The sequence below is a fragment of the Nomia melanderi genome, chromosome 3, assembly GCF_051020985.1.
Source record: "Nomia melanderi isolate GNS246 chromosome 3, iyNomMela1, whole genome shotgun sequence".
In the NCBI taxonomy this organism is placed as follows: Eukaryota; Metazoa; Arthropoda; class Insecta; order Hymenoptera; family Halictidae; genus Nomia; species Nomia melanderi.
In genome coordinates, this window is record NC_135001.1 from 16,917,483 (window position 1) to 16,938,102 (window position 20,620).

The following is a 20,620-nucleotide window of genomic DNA, read 5'->3' on the forward strand; positions in this document are numbered from 1 at the left end:
CGTTTTTCATGTCCTCGTTCCACTATTTTACTCGGCAATCCCGTAATCGCCGGTAATTCCCAGCTGTAATATGAAATGTGAATCACGGTATTCCGGGCGTACGCAGAACAAGCGATCACTATTACACACAAGTTGCGGTGCACCAAGCGAACGCATCTCTACATTTATGCTTCGAACAACCGGACTATTAGTATGAATACAAATTCTACGCCTTACCGGTGAAAACGAATGGAAATCGAGATTATTTTTCATGGAATTTACGAACAATAGTCCGTACAGAAGGATGAAGATGGGAAACCCGCCAAGTTTTAAATTAGCTTCGAAAGAACAATGATTGGAAGTTATGAGACGCGATCTTCTGAGATATGGAGCAAGTCATTCGGTTGGGAAATTCAGCATCAGCTAAAAAGATAGCTTCGAAACGCGTCGTAAGCTGTTCCGCGTGTAATTTTCTTTCCATACCTCTTTCGACATTTCAAAGCCGTTTAAATCACATACTAATAAAATAATTAAAAAGGGAACAAAAAACATGAACGTCTTACCAAATTTGATAGTGTTGTTTTATAAATGAATTACTTATTTTCAAAGTTGATTAACCTGTTCTCAAGCAACGTGCTCATAAATATCTGATTTTTAAAGTGTGATAAGTGAAATTATATTCATATGTTACAAGTAAAAAGTGGGATTTGCAAATGCTGTTTGATATATCAATTTATCAAATCTTTAAAAATATATGTAATATAATAATTACTTCTAACGGCAGAAAACGGAACATGACGTAAAGCCTTTTCACGGCACGTTGGTTTGTCTACGTCCAGTATAGCAGCCTTGAAGGTGTGATCAGATCTGTCTATACAATTGTGTGCTAATCTCATTGTTAAGATCTTGATGCATTGTGTCGGGTGACTTTTACTAGCAATTTATCGAAGGAGAAAGTGTATATGCTTCTAACACTTGATTGCCAGTGTGAAAATACACAGCGCTTGCATGATTGTTTTATAATTAACATATAGTAAATCATATGTTTCATGTGAAATATATCAATTTATTATTTATCAGTAAGTATTCATGTTCTTATTATTACCTCTCATAAAGTAGTTTTAGTTCTAATAATAACTATGGCGATAATAATACAAAGTATGCAGGTCGTTTTAATTATAAAACGGTACTAAAGTATTAACAGATAGTTTTAATTACAGCTCAATAACGCAATCAATAATTTTTTATCAAAAAAGAAATTTCTTACTCTTATTAATTGATCTGATTCAGAAAACATTTTTTCGTATATTCCAAATGTTATGAAAAGAGAGTTGCTCGTGTTCATTTTTAAATCTATGCATGTCAGACTATGATATCATTCTCATGGCTGATTTTGAATTATTGCCTTATAACTTCTTCTAACTTGAATCATTGTTCCGAAACTAATTTCACACATGGCGAACTTTCCCTAGAAGATAAACTGCTAATGCGTATGAATTTCGACAGAACATACATATATTCAAGAATGCTCTTTGTGCTGTTACATATATATTCATAAAGTGATAAATAAAATATTCTTCAAAATTCAGAAAATAAAATATTCTTCAATTCAGAAAGAATTTGGTATTTTAAGAATTAACGTAAATTATAGACTTTGCTAGTATAAACGTCTAAAATACATAAAGTTACTAAAGGAATAGAATTATAAAAGAAAATGAGTATTATATAGTTAATTAAATAAATCAACAATTTTAATATTCGAAAACTAACGTCACTTGTTCACCAATTCAATGGTTCTAAATGACGTGTAACAGACTTTAGTATTGGTAAAAATTTTCCCTGTACGGAGGCGTCAGTTTCCACGTCGAAATGGTTCGCGCGTCGGAACTATTTTCTATGTGCTACCTGTCGGTCACGCAATACTGTCATAATCTCATCGGTTTTCGTAACGGGCGCTGCCCAATTTTTTTCCTTTTCCCGGTTTTCTCAATTTCAACGCTTAATTGCTTCACACGCTTTGCCGCGTTCTGCCAACACAACTGTATTTGCTGAGGAGAAGTGGAAATCATAAATCACCTGGCTGGTCACGATTAAGCCGAAGGAGAAGACAAACGGGTGGTTAACCAGTTCTATCGTGAGCTAGAGGCACTACCTGGCTCCTACTCCCCGCTAATAAAAAATGAATCACTTTCCATCATTATGATGGATTGTACATAAAGTATGCGCAGATTCTCGAATTTTTAGCTATGATTCATCCCATAGCTTAGACATCTAGTCTGTTTAGTCAAGAAATCCATATTGTCAAGAATTACTGTGAAAAATCATTTTTCCTAATCAATGTCACGAGAAACATTACACTTTTAATACTTTATATGTGTTCTTGGATCGTGTGCATCTTGTACAAGTTTGTACCTTCTTCATTATAAGTATAATACACCAGTACAAATCTGTTTAGTCTTTTGTTCCTCGTATCCAATAAACTATTCACCTTTGGGAAATATTACACCGTTGTTTTGCAAGTTCAGTAATATTGAAAGTTTCACATTCGTGAAATTCTCCACCTTTCAATACGTCTGCAGTATTACATCACACTTAAACAACTTAATATTCAAAAGTTGCCTTCATTTACATAAATTCTGTCGGTTATCTGGAATTATCTACAGTAGACTTGAATGATGCAATGCACGTTTTACGTATAACGGACCATTGAATATGGAGAACTAAAATTCAAGTATTTAAAGCATTTGGTATTTGTCAAAATAGAATAACAATTTCGCATTGATCTGTTATTCGATTTGGATTTAAAAATATTCTAATTCCCAGATTTTTAAATTTCTGGCTTTCGTTTCTGGCTATGGTGCACAATAAAAATCCCGGTGAAAGGCTCCGAGTATAATTTGAACGTGGCGGCCTTGACTGAGATGTTTTAACGTCGGCCATCTGAGTCTAACATTCGATAAGAAGTCAATAAACTAACTGATTATAGTAACCTGACCCGAATGACGTTGCGTATACGCAATAAAACGTCTCGTGTCCTCGTCTGGCTTAAAAAAGTTATTAACTGCGTTCCTCATCATGAAAATTTGGTAATAATCGTATATTATCTTATATATTATCTTATATGTCAAGGACAAAGATCTTGCAGAATATATTGTATTGGTGTCCGAGTCCACAGAAAGAATGACTGGTTCTTCGAGAAAAAAATAATACGTGCCACGTGTACCACACACTTCTCGACTGCAAATGAAAGCGTCTCCTTCCTAGAAAGTGACTGCAAAAACTCCAGCCAGCAATTAGTCCGTGTAATGAATTATGCAGTCGGAAGCGTAACAGAATAAAGGTACAACCTCCATTTCCAAAAATCATTAAAGCAAGTCACTAATGAAGGTTTTCATATGTATGAGAACGACATAAATTCCAAAATATCTACGATCGGAATAAAACAATTCCACTTGGAGATCCTTAAAAATTCCGTTCCCCGTTTAATTGCACGAATCTGATGCAAGCACGGAATACGCGATGTAAACAACGTTTCGAAAACCGTACGTTCACAACAACGGCGGAAAGCGAATGCGATCCTTCGTTAGACTTTAATTAATACTATAAATTTTACTTCAACGTAACCCGCGATTAATTTTCTGCACGCGAAGAGAAGTACATTAAACGATCTAACTGCTGCAGTCATTAGTACTTTCAGAATTAATCATACAAATTAATTCCATTCCGCGTTCTCTATTCGTCTGTGAAACGTGAAATAACCAAAACTTGAATTGTCTCACCTGTTCGTTACAGGTAATCCCGTCTACCTCAAAATTAATTTGTACCTCGACAGAAACAAGAAAAAACATAATTAATACATAACGTAACTAATAAATACTTCTCTCTACGAGCAACAGTTCACTACAGTTTGCCCCATATTTTCGTTATGCGACGGAGTCATCGCTGTCACGTTTGATTTGCTTAACAAAACTAGGCAACGGAACGGAATTGAAAGTTCAATCTGTCTATATATATCTGTCTGTGTGTGTGTGTATATATGTATACATCCTCCACACTTTCTCTGCTACGGCGGTTAATGGAAAAAAAGAGGGGAGAAAAAATAAAGCAATTTACGGCGATACTGTTCGTTATTCCCAGCGGCTCGAACTTCCGAACTGCCATTCCGTCGGAAGCTCGCGTCGCGCGATTTTATATCGACAGGGGACGGGAGAAAGTCCCGCAAGATGCGTCTCTCTCTCTGGTTGAAACAGTTCTTCTTCTTCTTCTTCTACTTCTTCTCCTTCTTCTTCTTCTTAAACTGAGTTTGGTAAACCCTCGTACAAGTTGAAGTTCTGACCGTGCGGGTGGCGTCGAAGTGGCGTAAGAGCGAAGGCGTCGTAAAAGTTGGCCGAAGTCAATTTTGCAGTTCAAGTTGGTAATGCGATTTGTGCCGGAATAAATAGTTCGAGTGGGGAGGGGGTGCAGGGGGGAGGGATAGGGTGCACACAGGCCCACCCTGCCTTCCCGCTACACCTCGTTTCTCTTCGGTGTCTGACCCATGGGCCAATCCATTCGAGTTTGGTGTCACGGGCACGTCTGTTGGACCTACTGAACGTGACAGTCTTACCGGAAAAAGTTTTACGTAGGTACGGCGAACCGACCTCGCCGCCTAACGTAACGAAATAAGGGACTCGTTACTTCCGGAAAATTGCCGACTAGTTATGTCCCGACGTTCCTTGAATAATGAGATTCAACGTGGAATGACATCTTGCTGCGTCCGCTGTATTCTTTGACGTGAGCGGAGGATTCTGGTTAAATAATTAGTGATTGAAATGGTATAGCAGTAGGTGTACGAGAATTATATATATATATATAGTGGTTATATATGCTAAAATATGCAAAACGTATGCAAGTTTAACGTATAATTTGTAGAAAATATATGCGAAACATGTGTAAACTAAAAACAACGTTTATTCAAAACACTCGTTCTGAATAATTATTAATTGCGTTAGTAACGGATATACCCGTCGAATAGAATATGACATGATATAGCATAGTTGTATGATACTTCATTTGCATCACAGCATGTAACAATAGCTTTTTATATCTGTTTAACAGTCAGACTGTGCTGTTTATCAGATGAAAGTAATCTGCATACTGAAAATGTCCTCACAGCATCGTAAGATATGACAGGGGCATATTTATACTTTTTCCAGTATCGTTATTTTGTCTGGACCTTTGATATGCGACTCATTTAAAGTATTATTAAGTTAGATAATGTTTCGAATCCTATATTTCTCTGGAAAACATATTTATATTTTGCTCTTACTTTTTCTCCACAGCTAGTAGGTATACTATCTAAATTTTGAGCAAAATCCGTAACTAATTTAATTGATGCTAATGTATTTGATTCTAATTTCGTCATAGTAATCAGCAAAGTGGATTAATTGTTTCATAGAGATTGATTCATTAGTAAATCATACACTATTTATACTTTTACATTACACTATCTGATAAGAAAATAATTGTTAACCCATGTTTTTTAAATCTATTATGGTTAGCAAAATTTTGAAATATGTAACTTTTTATTTACTTCTGCTTGCAGTATACGATAAAAATATGCGTTTTAAATACAATATATAACAAAAACCTGTATAATAATCCAATTTCAGCTGACTGACTTAATTATAAATCATAAATTGCAATTAGATGAAAAATTGGTCCTGATGTTTTATTAAAAAAACTAACAATCACTCATTATATCTTTCCCTTACTTTTCACTCCAGTCAGTCCTTTTTTGTGCATTTGCTACATGTCTTTATTCAGATATCCTTTTGTACCAACCTTAATGAAAGAATACTTATGTCAAATAAGTACTTATAAAATTATCAACCATATTCTAATAGCAAAGTCGCAACAAATATGTATATTAATACTAAACCGATTGTCAGAAGATGAGTGTATAACACAAAAAAGTTAATACGAAAACACATGTCTAAAACAAAATGTAAAACGAATAACTACGGATACCCCACCTACTTCGTGACTTGTTACACAAAAAATCGTGCCTAGATCTATCAGCTGCGATATAATACAAATAACTCGATCAAATCATCCAAATCCATTGGCACTCCGCATCACACGAAAATTCTTATCGTTTATAAAGATTACCAAAGAACATTGTCCACGAACAGAACAATGACACGTTCGCAATTATTCGAGGAGCGAGCATAACTATAAGATCGACGGAAAGTCGGGCGAAAGCAGTATTCGCGGTGAGAAAGGTTAATTCGTTTTTTTTTTTTTTTGTTGCTGAATCAGCGATTTCCTCGCCACCATCTCCCGCAGTCTGCTGCGGGATCTTCGTTGCATTGTAATCGCACAAATGAAAACTTATTCTAATTAAACCGTTAATAGCGGGCTGCGCGTGTAGGTAACGACCACGGGTGGTTACTTAAGCCAGAGAAAATGAAATGTTCGGAGTCTGCGTGCGTGTAAACAGCGGTCGCCGCGCCGCTTTCCCTCTGCTTATGCGTACGCCGTGAAATCGTACGATCGGCACACCATAATAGGAGGCCTTTTCCTTAATGAATCATTTTTCCGGTTCAATCTGATCCGCGCTCACGTCCCCTCGCTAATTTTTCACCTTTGAGAACTAACGTCTGGCCACGTTTCTCATTTTATCTTATACCCGACCCCGAGTAATTACCGGTGGTTTTTTAATCGCGTCGGGAAATAATGCAAGGTAAAGAGCTATTTGTTTCAGTAACGAGTCCCGCGATTAAAGACGGCAAAAGGAAACAATTTCCCGCCTGTACGCTGCGGTTTCACCGTTTTAAGCGCTCCAGGGAGAGGCCGCGGGAAATAACGACAGGCAAAGGTAAGAACATTTGAATAACACCGCTCACCGGGTTTAATGCCAAAAGTCATGTTAAAACGTCGCATATGTAACACGCGATGCCATTAGTACTGTTATCTCTCATCGATCGCTTCTCATAATGTAACACTAATATATTTACATATTAGAGGTGAATCATTGCAGCCACGATTATTTCATTATTTTACAATGTTATGTTTTTCATGGAACATCTCTTATATACAGCTATCTATTTAATAATTAAATTCTTAATTTCTTAAAATAATATGTTGATCTTTTGTGATAAATATCGAATTATTTCCTCAGAATCCATGTATATACCTATTATATAAAAGTATAGAAATGTCATGTGTACCTGACAGCGGTCGATAACTGTTATCAGAGCGAAATCGCGCATACGTGACAGCGGCCGTCATAGTATTAATAATCGCAGCTTCACACAATGCTTGCCAACCAATTCTCATTCAATTTCATCGAAATTTTATGAGCACGTAATGCTACAAGCAAAAATAACGCACAACAAGAAAATAGTAACACAACATAAAAAATGTAATTAAAGATGAAAGAAAATACAGGGGTCAAGCCTTTTTCCAATAATTGCGATAATTCTCTGCCGATATTTTTTTGCTTATCATATTTCTTTGCCTAGTATTATCATTAAAAATTACCTCGATCAACTCGTGTCAATAAACATATGTAAATGGTAATTCCTATATTTTGTATACTTCAACCCCTTGCCCTAGAATATCGTCTCAGACTTGCGGTGAAGGTGTCGAATAAAATTTAACAAACATAAATATTATTCAATTCGTTTCAATAAATTATTAACAAAAAAGTAGTCGACTCGATCACAGTTCAGAAAGAAACCATAGGGCAAGGGGTTAATGAACCTCCTTCGTGATTTTCTAAAAAAAACAAGAATACGACATGAAAAATAATGTGGTTAGGAATCGAACAGTAACATAAATATTAGTTCGAAGCGTTCTTACGACACCGCCGTTCCTGATTAGTCTCGCGCCGTTGAATCCTCGAATGGATTTCACGGGTTCCAGACCGGCGACGCGGCTCGGCTCGGTCGGGTTCGGCAAACTCGCGAAAATAAATAGGGGTAAAGTTGTTAGGACAATCGAGGGAAGGGATTAGGACCGTTTAACCTCCTCCGTTCGGAACTGTCGCGGCGCGCGACACCGACACGGTAGTTTAATTATCGGAAGTGCCCGAGTCGCACGGGCCGGCGCGCGCCGGCTCGCGGCGGAACTCTCTTTTTTATTCCGGCATCCCACCGCGTGTCCTGTTTTGTCTGTAATTTTTCTTCCGGCCGCGAGACACTGCGACATCGCTTATCTCATGTTAGTCAAGTAGGATTACCGCGCCGTCACCTGAATCTTGTAATGTTTTGTTGCGTGCGAAGAACTGCATCTCGTCGCCGGGATGGAAACCTTTGCCGTCCCCGACCCCCGCGCGGATCCTACCTTCGAGCCTTTTCTCCGTTGCTCGGAAGAGCGACGTTTCGCTAACAAGAACCTGAAAGGATCTCCCGAGTAAGATCGAGGGTGATTTATCACCGCAACCGTGGCCCCGCGCATTTTTCCCATCCCGTCCGCGTATCTCTCCTTTTTCACGCTATCTTCTTGCGCGTCTGAACTGTACGCCGACCGGCGCGGCGCGGCGCGGCAATTGACTATTGTTACGCGACCGGCACGGTGGAGGTGTACGCCTGCTCCAATGGATTCCTTGAATGCGAAAACAACATTATTTATACCGGCGGGTATATAACGTATCGACAAGGTGACAGCAATAAAAGCGAAGGAGCATTAATCACGGTATTGCACAGTTTATGCCCGTTGAATGGCTTCTGTCCTACCTCTGTCGGATTGAATTACGCCCGCGCTGAGGTGTCTGGCATCTATCAAACGCAGACGCGTTTTGATCGCCGCGACGAGGGGTGGAATCAAGTGTGCGCCAGGTAATATCGACGACACGAGCGAAATCTTTGAAGACTTTAGTCGGCCACTTGAGGGGACTGGGAATATTGGAATGAATTCGATCTTCGTGGGTCATATGTGTCACTTCTTTTGCGAAATTTGAGTATTTCGATTGAATCGAAACTGATACGCACTTAAGAGATTCCGTTTTTCCGTGGCTCCTGCGTTCGACGAGTACAGGCTCCGTTCTTTGATTTTATTGCACGCAAAACGAGAGGTTTTTCAAAGTAAACTCCACAGTTAACAGGTTAAACATCTACCCCTACTATTAAGGTAGATAGTTAGAGGGTGGTACGCTATACACAGTTTATACTTCATATTTTATGCTCCGATATTTTTCTACAAAAATCTAAAAACATTATAAATGAGTAACTATAACAAATGACAATATTCGTAAAAATATGAGGAAATATGTCGATTTGGTTTCAGGGTACTTTTATACGTCTTTAATCGGCTATGACCTTTGATTGAAAACTTTTTGAACAAAGTTTAATTCTAATTCAAAGTTTAATCTTTGAACAGAGTTTAATTCAACAATACATATTTTATGTATAAAAAGAACAAACATGTTTATTGATGCGGCAGCAGCAATTGTAAATTTTTCACTAATAAATTAATTAAATTAGTATTTAAATTTACAGCTTATATCATGCATTTTAATATTGCTATTATAATTTTTTCCGTGTTGCTTATGAAAATATTTTCCGTAAATACATCAACAATTCAAACCAAAAGAATTAAATGACGCAATAATTTACTGTGACATTTCACATGCCTGCATTTCTATTCGTTTGGTACAGTAACCGAAATACAAAATCATTGTACACCCATAATTCAATTTACCGAGTAAAGCCCTGAAAAATATTCAAACAACATAACAACGCTTATAAAACGAACATCGATGCACGCATCCAAAGACACGAAGAAATCCCACAAAAAGGTTACCGCTGCGCAAATGATAAATCGTTTTTCCGTACATGTAAATTATTATTTAATAAAATTGACTCAGTCGAGCGTGCCGAAACCGAAACGCTGATTTATGAAAAGCCAGATAAAAATCAGATCGCTCCGAAAATGCAAACGCAATCCGAGTTTCCCTTTGTCCGCGCCGCTCTCTAATTTATAGATATTAAAAACCGCACACCGGCGGAAACTGTTTAACACCGACGCCGCGTCGAGTCCGTCGTACGTCAAATAGAAAAATTCGTCGAGGCGTCTATTAGAAATGCCGGCGTCGAAATGGGCGCGTTAGCGTTCGCCTCGGTCTTTTTCAAAAAGTGAATATGTTGTTTATTCGGCAAACGTACCTAAGCGTTTTCTCGCGCTTTATTCAGTTAAACTCGAATGTTGATTTACGCGTCCGTGGAGCACGTAAAGCCGGGCGCGGCGCGGAGTCTCCCGGCGAAACGGGTTCGTTTCAATCGTCCTTAATCGAGTAAGTTCGCATATAGTTGTTTGTTCTCCTCCTGTCGCCATGGCTATTCCACGTGTGACCCACTGGAGTACAATGGCCGCTGCTCTTTCCCCCGGCCGCCGCTCGAATGTCAGCAGCCAGTGTCTGTGTAAATACGATACCCGGCCCCTCGCTTTTCGTGCTTTCGAGCACACTTTCAAAAACGAGGAAAGGCCAAAAACGAGAGGGACAGAGGCGCGCGCGAGCGCACGGCACGGCCGGAATACCGCGTATAGATGAAAACAGAGTACATAAGGGAACGCTCGAAGCCCGGTTGAAATTGCACCGCTTGGTTTTCAATTCACGGTACGTACGACAGTGGTTCGGCCGTTGCCGCGAGGAAAAGAAAAAAGGGAAATACTGGGTGAAAAATAATACGCTCGACTGCCGGGAATCTCGCCGTGCCACTAGCTGTGTTTCCATTCGGAACCGACCGTGTCATTTTTCATTTACAGGATGAGGTTACCGAGTTTTCGTCTTAACTTTAACGCCCTGCCGATCGATCATGAGTTAGCTCGTGTATCAATGGTCCGAACTTAAGTGAACTCGTATATGAATGAATGAACAGGTTGACCGTTCACTCGGAACACATCGATTTAATGTTACAATCTACTTTCCTGGGAACTGAACAGATTTTTAGCAGATTGCTCTTTTAATCTTGTTGCGTCTTGTAGGTCGAAGACAATTTGGTTCGTTACTTGTGTCACCATGAACACTTATTTTTTACATTGAAACTACTAAACGGGTCAAAATGATACATTTCTGATTTTTTTTGTTGAAATTATGAAAAAGATAGCAGATGTTTGTTTGAGGAATGATTGAAGAAATTGATTTAGCAATACGCGAACTGAATTGTAAATTAATTAAAATTATTATACAATGTATTTAAAAGCTAGAAAAAGAAGGACTTTATGATCTTATAAAAAACGAATAACCGAGCGAATCCTTTGATAACTAAAAAGAATATTATTTATTCCATAAAAATGTACAAAAATCAGAAAATATCAAAAAATGAACTTAACCGCATTAGCTTCTGAACGGTGCATATCGGTGAAATACTAGTCAGTGTATTAAGTTTAACAGAAATCTATAGTTCAATTAATAGTAAGACTCACCCAAACTATAATTTAACCTTTTGCACTTCGCAAGTTTTTCACCGGGAATATTCAATATTCTCTAATTAGACGCAGACGACATTTCCTTATTTTTTCCAATGTTTCATATATGCATGTATTATAAAAATATTGATACTTAATATTAAACTTTACAATTTCGCTGTGTAAGTCGATTGGCGACTGAGAGACCCTTCTGGAGTAGGGTTAACACATTGTTGACCCGCAATTTTATACAGAAGCTATCCCGTGTCACCGGTCATTATTCCGTAATTAAATGTGAAAGTAAAAATCTAAATAAACTTCAATATACTTTATTTGTACACAACGAATCGAAATGAAACTTCAGTCATATTTTTCGTATAACTTCCAACATTCTACTTTTCCAATATCCTACATTTCCCTGCGTTTCAAAAACTGAAATCGCTAATGTAAGTGCAAACATAAGTTAACTCGTGACCGAACAACAATGTTAATCGAAATGTTCTATAGTTCTGTCTCTAACTGCTCATAGTCTGAATCTCTGTAGCCTAAATGAACAACGTACGAACCCATTCAGATTCTAACATTATTTTCACTCAACGTTCATCACGCTAAACCGTTGCAATCTATTCAATCGCGAATAGAGCACGGTTGACAGCAGCAGGTGATGAAAACGGAAACAGCTCGTGAACTGCGATAGCGAATCGTCAGGCAATTTGCGGATGTGAGCGGATTAGGCGCGAAGTCTCGCGTGGACATCTTATTAGTATAATCATTGATTGAAAGTTCGTTATAGGCCGACGATCGATAATGGATTTTCAGGCGCGGAACGGGGCGAGGAGGGTTAACTTATGGACGAAGGCTAGAATCGGCAGGACGGAGAAAAACGGGGTGGCTTGATTGCTAGGCGGATCGCAGTCGGTGATTTGAGGCAATCTACTGGGTTCTTGTTACTCCGGACGACGAGTAATAACCGTAATGGGAGTCGGTCTTCGAAGGTAACTATCCTTCTTTCGAATCTCTCGTTCGATCTTATTGTCAAATCCACCGGAGAGCCTCGGCACTTAAATCAGTCTACCATGCGCGTGATTTGTAGAAAGATTCTATGGGGGCGTGCAGACCCGTTTTTAGCAAATGAGTCGTAAAGCGGCGGCGCGATCGTAACCGGTAACAGGAACATCCGTATAAAAGGCAAACATCGTGCCTACTCGATGAACGCGATTAATGGCTGTACAGTTGCCGCTCACGTTAAATCCGCTTCGATTGATTTTGGATTTCGGATTACGATTGAACTAGGAACAAAGGATTACATTGATTCGGATCTATGTCGTATAAACAACGGATGCGTAAGGAAGGCATTTTTTTTTTTTTTAAATCACGGATTGTAGTATGATCTTTAGATATATCGTGGTGTACAGGCAGCTAGCCACGTTTAACCCTTAGCACTCCGGGTTGTTTTGTAATCTATCAGCAACTGCAACTAATTTTTATAATATTCCTGGCGAAAATTAGAAATGCTATAACATTTTTTCGATCTTTTATTTTTCTTCTTAGTACAAAATTCGGACGTGGGGAATATCTAATAATTTTAGGGTATTTTCTTTAAGATTCATTAAAATATTTGTTATTTTAACTGGTGCAATATTGGAACCCGCAGAGTTCAAAGGGTTAATACTAATTGAGAGCAACGATTTCACCTATTTTAATCTACGTACTCTTCTTGTTTATATTGTTGTAGTCTTCTTGTTTTTACTTTGTTACATTTTCATTTGTTGTATTTTATCAATTTTATTTATTTACTTGGTTACTTTGGGTTATTTATTTAAGTAGTTTACTTTATTTTATGCATTATGCTTTGACTTTGTTATTTTCATAGATATAGTTACTCTCGCATATGACACTTTTTCGCTTTTAGCCAGGTGTATATATTTGTGTATATGTATCTTGTTATATATGAACTGTGTTTATTTAATATTATTTTTATGGAAATGAACCTACCTTAACCTCTTGCCTTATGATTTCTTTCTCAACTCTGATCGATCCGACTGCTTTGTCATTAATATTTTATTGGAAAAAGAGAAAAATTGTAGATATTTCCTATGTTTATGTTTACTTTTAAGTATAATAATTGATTACAGAAGAATAATATTTACTTCGAATTCGAATGGATCGAGTAATATTTATGTTCGTTAAATCATGTTGAAAATCTTCACCAAGAGTCTGACACGTTGTTATAAGACAAGGGGTTCAACCTAAACTGAAGATAACCCGACGTAGATATAAAACAAGTACAAACTTATAACAAATTAAGACGTAAACGTGGAAATGTGAATTTAAAAACATAACCTGAACTGAATTGATCAACTAAGTATCTAGAGATCAATATTCTCCATGTAACTTACTCCTCTCACACCAGTAACTCCAAAACAGCGTTCTCCCACTACCTCTATTCAAGAACCTGTCCGAAACTGTGCGTGTGTGCAGTTCTAGATGGTGTTCGATACATACAGATAAAAGTAAGTATGGGAAGGGTAACTTTTCGCGAGGAGAATGTCACTACAGCGCCCGCGAGTACCCAGTTCGACACCCTTGCTCTAGTGTACAATAGCTACTACACTACAGCCTAATCTTTTTATAGTTTTTAATTTCCAAATTATACATCTAATACAGTTTAGATACATTTTCCAAATATCCTCGTATTTGGAGGTATAAATTTTTTTAAATGTGCCGGAATCATTTCAAACGGAAGTTCCGGTTAGTAACGACGTTGCAACGTTTTATAGCCAGAACGTCAAGGTCGGTTAACTTATGACTACACGCCGAACATGATTATAAATCTCTTCCAAGACATATATTTGCTGCGATGAGATAACATTATGGAAATCTGAGAAAGGATTTGTTGCTAGGACGTAGTACTGGTGAGTTAGGTTGCACAGAAAAACGAGGAAAATATGAATTAATGTTATTGGAAGCATTGCCCCCAAAATTATTCTTTCATAGTTTCCCAGTTATAAATGCTGTTGCACGTACGGCAACATGTGTACTCGATAGAAGATCAACAGCACCGTTAAAGCTAATGCACAACATTAAAGTTCCCATCTGATCTAAATTTATGTCATCATTCACATATCATTTATACCATGACTGCTCAGGAATTAAACGTTTCTAAATGTTTTGCGTGAAATCAGATGTTTAATTACAAAGTAAAATATAGTGTATGTGTTAATACTCGTAAAGTTGTAGTTTCTGTTACACGTGTATACTACGTGCATTTTAGGTACACGTGAAATCAAGATCTCTAATATATACCGTCGCTTACACTGAACATATTTGTGTCATTTACCCTCCGCCACTACTAATGAATATAAATCCGCAAGAGTTCTTTAGCGACATTAACAAAATTTTTATTTTTTAAATAAGAACATGATGTATTGAAAAAAGATACGATTAATTTTTTATGGAACTCGATAAAGTCAAAATTTGTCCAGATGCTTCGAAAACTTATGAAAGTATTAAAATCTTGTATTTCTTCTCCGATGACGATATAAAAGTTGTTTTACCGCATTCTCTGTTGCAATATTATTTATCATACAGCCATCGAGAAAATAATTTTGGAAGATAGTGTGATTTTACGTGTTTGCTCAGGCGAAAAAGGATAAATTGCGGGAGGAGGCATCTTATTCTGAATCATCGTGCGGCCATTACAGAATTCGCTCGCATTTCCATCGAAAGTTCCCTACCTGTGCGACGAATCAACCTGAATAAATAATATGCTGTTATTGTGTCGACATACCGCAGTCTGTCAACTATGTCAGTATTGCCGGGAAAGTTTCGACACGGGCCTGCAGGTCTCCCAACGCCGCATAGCTGGCTCGAAACTATTTCCGATATAATTCTCCGGCGACGGTACAAAAGTAGCAACTTTTACGTTTCTAGTACCGTTATTTTCATAACAGCGGATGACGTCGTCTGTGCAAAGACCATTGAGAATACGAAAACTATTCGCATTGTTAAGAAGATCCCGCAGACGTTTCAGGTCTTACCGTAAAATGGAAGCGGACGAGAGGCTTTCCGCGTTCCTTGACAACCCTCTTCTACCGTGGAAAATACTTTCTGATTAAATTCCTACCGACCGAAGGAGGGTTCACGAAGCATCGGCAAGAGAAAATAAATAAAGGACGACGTTTCAAAGCAAACAATTTATCCCCGTGTAAAAATTAATGCACCGAAGAGAAATTCAGAAATAGTTTGTATTACGGTCCGTCTAATAAAGTGCCCACTTCATAAATATCCTCCTCCTTCCACGATACGCGCGCAGAAATTCATTGTTTTAAAACATCCAACGGAACAATTCGAGATTTACGTGGGACGAGGCTCGCAAAAACACCGACGTCAGAGAAGTTTGCCGGCTGACAAATAGCTGATCGCTGGGAGCTGCGCCGAAGTCATTGCGATGGGACCATTAGCCATCGGGAACGGTCAGAAAAAAGTCGGAGGCAGAATGCCCGAAAAAAAGGGACGGGCGGAAATATCTGGCAGCTAATAAACAACGCTCCTGTATTCATAGGTTTTGGTGTCGTGCGATTGTACGACGCGAAAAGAATAGCCGCGAGGAAGGGAAGAGAAAAAGATTGCGGGAATACGGGAGAGGGATTGAATCATGCCGGGTACCACCGGGTCTAAACAGCGCAATCAATCTTCCCTTAATGAACTCTTAATTATTTCGAGGACACGGCAGAGCGGCAAAGGCAACTGGCCGTATAATGGAGGCGCAAAGTGCGCGGCACCGCGGCACCGCGCGACCGGGGCTATACGCAGCTGCGGTGAACCGGTTGTCGGTGTAGGAAAAGAGGCCGCGGTCTGGAGGTGGTGCTATTAGATAAATATAGGGAGCAACAGCACCACGAGGGAAGCTACGAAAATGGAAATAAAGGGCCACTCTGCAACTTCTCGCTCACTCGTCTGCACTATACCCGCCGACAAGGGAACACGCCGAAGAGACGTACACCGATTTTTCGGAAATTTTCGTAGAAAGTGCTTCTCGCAAAAACTTTTCAGGTTTCTTTCCTTTTTTTACTTCGCCGTGGCTTATATTGAAGAAGGAAATAGGTTTTGAAGTTCGAGGAGAAAATTATATTCGATGGAATATCTGGAAAAATCCTGGGGTTAAAAAGAAGTTCGATGTTTGATAGGTAGAATTTTTGAAATATTCATTTATACGTTATTAATACGTGAAAATAAATTATAGAAGAATTATTTTGACAATAAATTTTGATTATCATTTGCTTATTTTCATCGTCTATTTATACTTCTTATGACATTTTATGAATAATGTTGTATACGAATCATTTTAAAATCTGACGAAAATTTAACCTAAAATTTGTTCTATGGTTTTGTACTTGTTCCATTGCAAAGTGTGTGGATTGTATCACTCGATAATCCTTTATGAAAAGTATTTTATTTTTAAGATAGAAAGAATTTGATAACAAAAAGGATTTTTATACGATTTAATTCAATTTCTTTTAGAACTAACGATGCTAGGTCAATACCTTTTTTAATAAACGTCTTATAACCGCGAATGGGTCAAGCGCCAGCTGTGTAATAAGGCGGCTGTACCCCTTCCACTGGAGGTCAGTGTCACTATATTCCCACACTCGAGGTGACAATTTCAACCATTGGATGATCAACTTCCGACGTATATCGTAATATACTTAACCTTTTACTGCGAGATTTCTTTCACGATTGCCCTCATTCTATGTGCTTTATTGTTAATAATTTATTATTCAGAAAACTTTTATCGTAAGTCTCTGCTTATTTTACATAACAATTATCAAGTATAGAAAATAACATTTCTACTCGATTAAAGAACAATGAATAATATCCGCAGATATTAAATTCAGGTGAGTTAATTTAATTAATTAGTTTTTACTTTGCAGAAAATGTGAAAGAAGTTTAACTAGAATACTTGTTCTGCTAATTATAAATTAATAATTATTGTTCTGCTAAAAATGAGGTTCCCAAACTATTCGTATATTGAACGTGAATATTTCATACTTGGATGTTGAGAAAAATTGCTTATGATTTAATAAGAAATACTAACAAGATAATATTTACAAGGCAAATATCTGAATAAGTAAAGTGTACTATAATCTGTCTCGACACATCTAAATTTTTGCTTAAAGAATACATAACTTTCCAAATACAACATTCTTTCAGCAGCTTCCAAAATATTTGATTAAATCTGCATCTTACCCCAATATTTAGATCATTTCTCGTCTTTTGTATGTGAGCGATAGTTAACGACAAAAAGTATTATACTTGCCAATATTTCTGTAAGAACTATATCCTACCAAAATTTTATCAGGCGGATGTCATTTCGACATGTTCTCTCGTACAAGAGAACAAAGACCGAACGTTCTCTCGGCAATTGGAGGGTGAGAGGAAAAGAACAGAGAGCCATTGATCGAAACGAGCGACTTCGACAGAGGAGACACCATGAAAATGATCTTATCCACTTGGTTTGCTTTAATCGTCTCCGGGAAATAACTCATTACTTGGCCGGGCGTCGATGAAAAATATTTATTGTCGCGATAAGGGACGGCTCCGGTATTGGAAGCGGTTTGCTGAAATATCGTTGTCGCGACGCATATTTCTTTCGGCCCGAAGATATATACGCGCGATCCGCGATAAATTTACATCGTACGTCCCCGAGTTTCTAAAATTAGTGGTGGCGGGGTAAACGGACAATGATTTTCGTCGGGTTGTCCACGTTTTAGGAATGATTACGCAATTTTCACGGCGGCGTTCGCTTCGGCGTTCACGAACGAGAGCCGGAAAAATGGAAAAACATCGCCGGCCCGGGTCACGAACCGCTTATAATATACACCGTGGAAATTACGCGGGCCGCGCGACGACATAACTTCGAAAATTACGCGAGTAGGGTACTGAAAGTTTGCGCGATCTAACTACTACGAAGTCAGTCCACGGTATGGCCCTTATTCACCGCCCTCCTGGGACTTGGCCACGACCACTATTATCCCGGGGAGGGTTGGTCCCGGCTTACCCAACGTGTCGACGAAAAACTCCTCTTTAATACGGGGCGCAATTCACTGAGATACATCGACCGTGATACACCGCGTGCACCGTTTAATAATGAATTTCCCTCCGATAAGATGGATTCTTCTGAATGTAAACTAGGCTTTTTATATTTACTAGTAATTCTTATATTCTTTCGTCTGTGATCGATATTTAGAATTTCGACGTTAATTTCTGTTGATAATGCGGACTGTGGTTTGCTAGACGCTTCAAGCTTAATATATTGTTGACTGGTCATGAATTAATTCTTTTAACGTTATTGACCGATCACGAGTGAACTTGTGTTTGCACTTGTATCAGTCATTTCAATTTTTAAATATAGAATACTACAAAAGCAAAATATTCGAGATTATGTTAACGGTATATTCAACGTTTTATTTCAATTCATTATGTATAAATAAAGTATATTTTCTGCGTAAAATTGCCGGTCAACAATGTGTTAATCCTTCGAGTGACAGTACGTACAACTAAATTTTGAATGCAATGAATACCATTTAATGAACATTTTATTTCATATAATGCAGCCTTAATTATACGAACTGAAAACGAACGACGAGTGGTGGTGCTGACATAAATATTCATTAAGTACACGACTTTCCTAACATTTCAATGCGCTGTTTTTTCCCCGTATAATCGTGGACAAACCCCTATTTCCCCTGTAATAAATTTGAAACTGCGTTCTCCCAGAAACATATTCCTGTTTCTAATGAATCTCGTTACGTTCGAGAAGTGTTATTTATAACATTCGCCCACCGAACAAGCTGTTACGTTAAATATGTTCTCAGTAATCCGCGTGGCACTGCAACCAATTGTAAAATAGATGTTACTTAAAATATATCGTCAGCGTGCAGTTCCCTCGCGTAATTGATAGCTGCTATAATGAATTGAACAACTAGTTCATTAAGTAGTTAGAGCAATTCAGGAAGCTCCAGAGGTGCATTGTACAGTATGATTTGCTCGGCTTTCTCGTGTGTCCTTGTAGAACCTTAATAGAGGAGAGTCGATTTGAACTTTCGTTGAAGCCTCCGGTGTACAATTATTCATGCTCGTCGCTCCGCGCTCGCTAAATGCCTCGCTAATCATCATATTCGGCCCGGAAAGTTGCGTAAAGTATTCCGCGGCGTGCGACGAACGGGAAAGCGCGGTAGATCGGTAGACGGCCAGATAGTGTATTGATAAGCACGAACCAGTGAACTGTTTGCATGCCAATAAATCCGCTTCAACGCTTTGGTCGCCAATATTGACATTTCCGCGAAAGGCGAAACCGCGAGGTCGATGTATTACCACGCGATTAGAGAGCTCAGTCTACAGACATGGTTAATGGTTTTTATAGGTGAAAGCAGGGCAAATAAATTCTCCGCTGAACGACATTCGCGCAATCGACGGTGGAAGCGCTGTCACACTGAACGCTTAGAACTAACAAGCAGTAATGACATAGAGACGTCAAATTTGACGAGCTGTCGCGGCAGGAACCCTCGGATATATCAGTTCAACTTTAATTTCAGTTTTAGGTTAACGCGGAAGACTTGGAGATTGATGGCGAAAGATCGGATTAAGGAAAGTAAATTTATTTCTCCTTAAGATTTAAATTTAAATGTTTGAAATTCACAAGTGTTGCGAATATATTGAAAAATAAATTGACACTTGTTATTGAAGTCATTTCGTCGAGAAACTATGTATTGTACTGTACTAACTTGTACTAACTGGTAGTGTAATAAGATAGGCTATATTATGCAGATTTTTTATGTGTGCAATATATTATTGCAGAAACCTGTTTTTTTTTATTTATCAGAGCTATTGATGACTGTAAATTACAGCAACAAATAAAATACTCTTCGAGCTTATACAAAGTGAAAAACGAGGAAAGTATTTAAAGCTATATCTTGGTAGCTTTTGCTAATCTTGTACGAAGTATCGATGGTTCCGTTATCTCTCCATCCGAACCGTCGACATCATATATGAGCAATGTATCGTAAACAGTATCGTTAACAATGTCCCATAAAAAGACACATGGACGTGATAAAGTTAAAGATTTTAGAGGCCACTTCGCAGTTCCTATATTCCAATCAATTGGTCCTGCAATATGTTCAAGAAATTTTGTAGTAGCAATTACGACACCAGGCTTCATCTTAAAAATACATATCATGGTCAATAAACA

At 38.2% G+C, this 20,620-nt stretch overlaps 1 protein-coding gene and 1 long non-coding RNA gene across 13 annotated transcripts in view; one reads left to right on the plus strand and one right to left on the minus strand.

Moving 5' to 3' along the window:
* The window catches only part of bru3 (CUGBP Elav-like family member bruno 3), a 975,444-nt gene that overhangs the window by 714,912 nt on the left and 239,912 nt on the right, over positions 1 to 20,620 (minus strand). The window lies entirely within an intron of this gene.
* Positions 1 to 20,620, plus strand: part of LOC143174381 (uncharacterized) — a 45,812-nt gene that overhangs the window by 11,963 nt on the left and 13,229 nt on the right. For 4 of the 11 annotated variants that reach the window (XR_012998244.1, XR_012998245.1, XR_012998243.1 and 1 more), the window contains exon 2: positions 6,725 to 6,838. The exons of 4 other annotated variants lie outside the window; for them this stretch is intronic. This is a non-coding gene — a long non-coding RNA (uncharacterized LOC143174381). Of the gene's footprint in view, positions 1 to 6,724; positions 6,839 to 12,229; positions 12,366 to 19,795; positions 20,550 to 20,620 lie in introns of those variants that run through there. 3 more of the 11 variants (XR_012998248.1, XR_012998247.1, XR_012998241.1) reach the window with 2 other exon arrangements.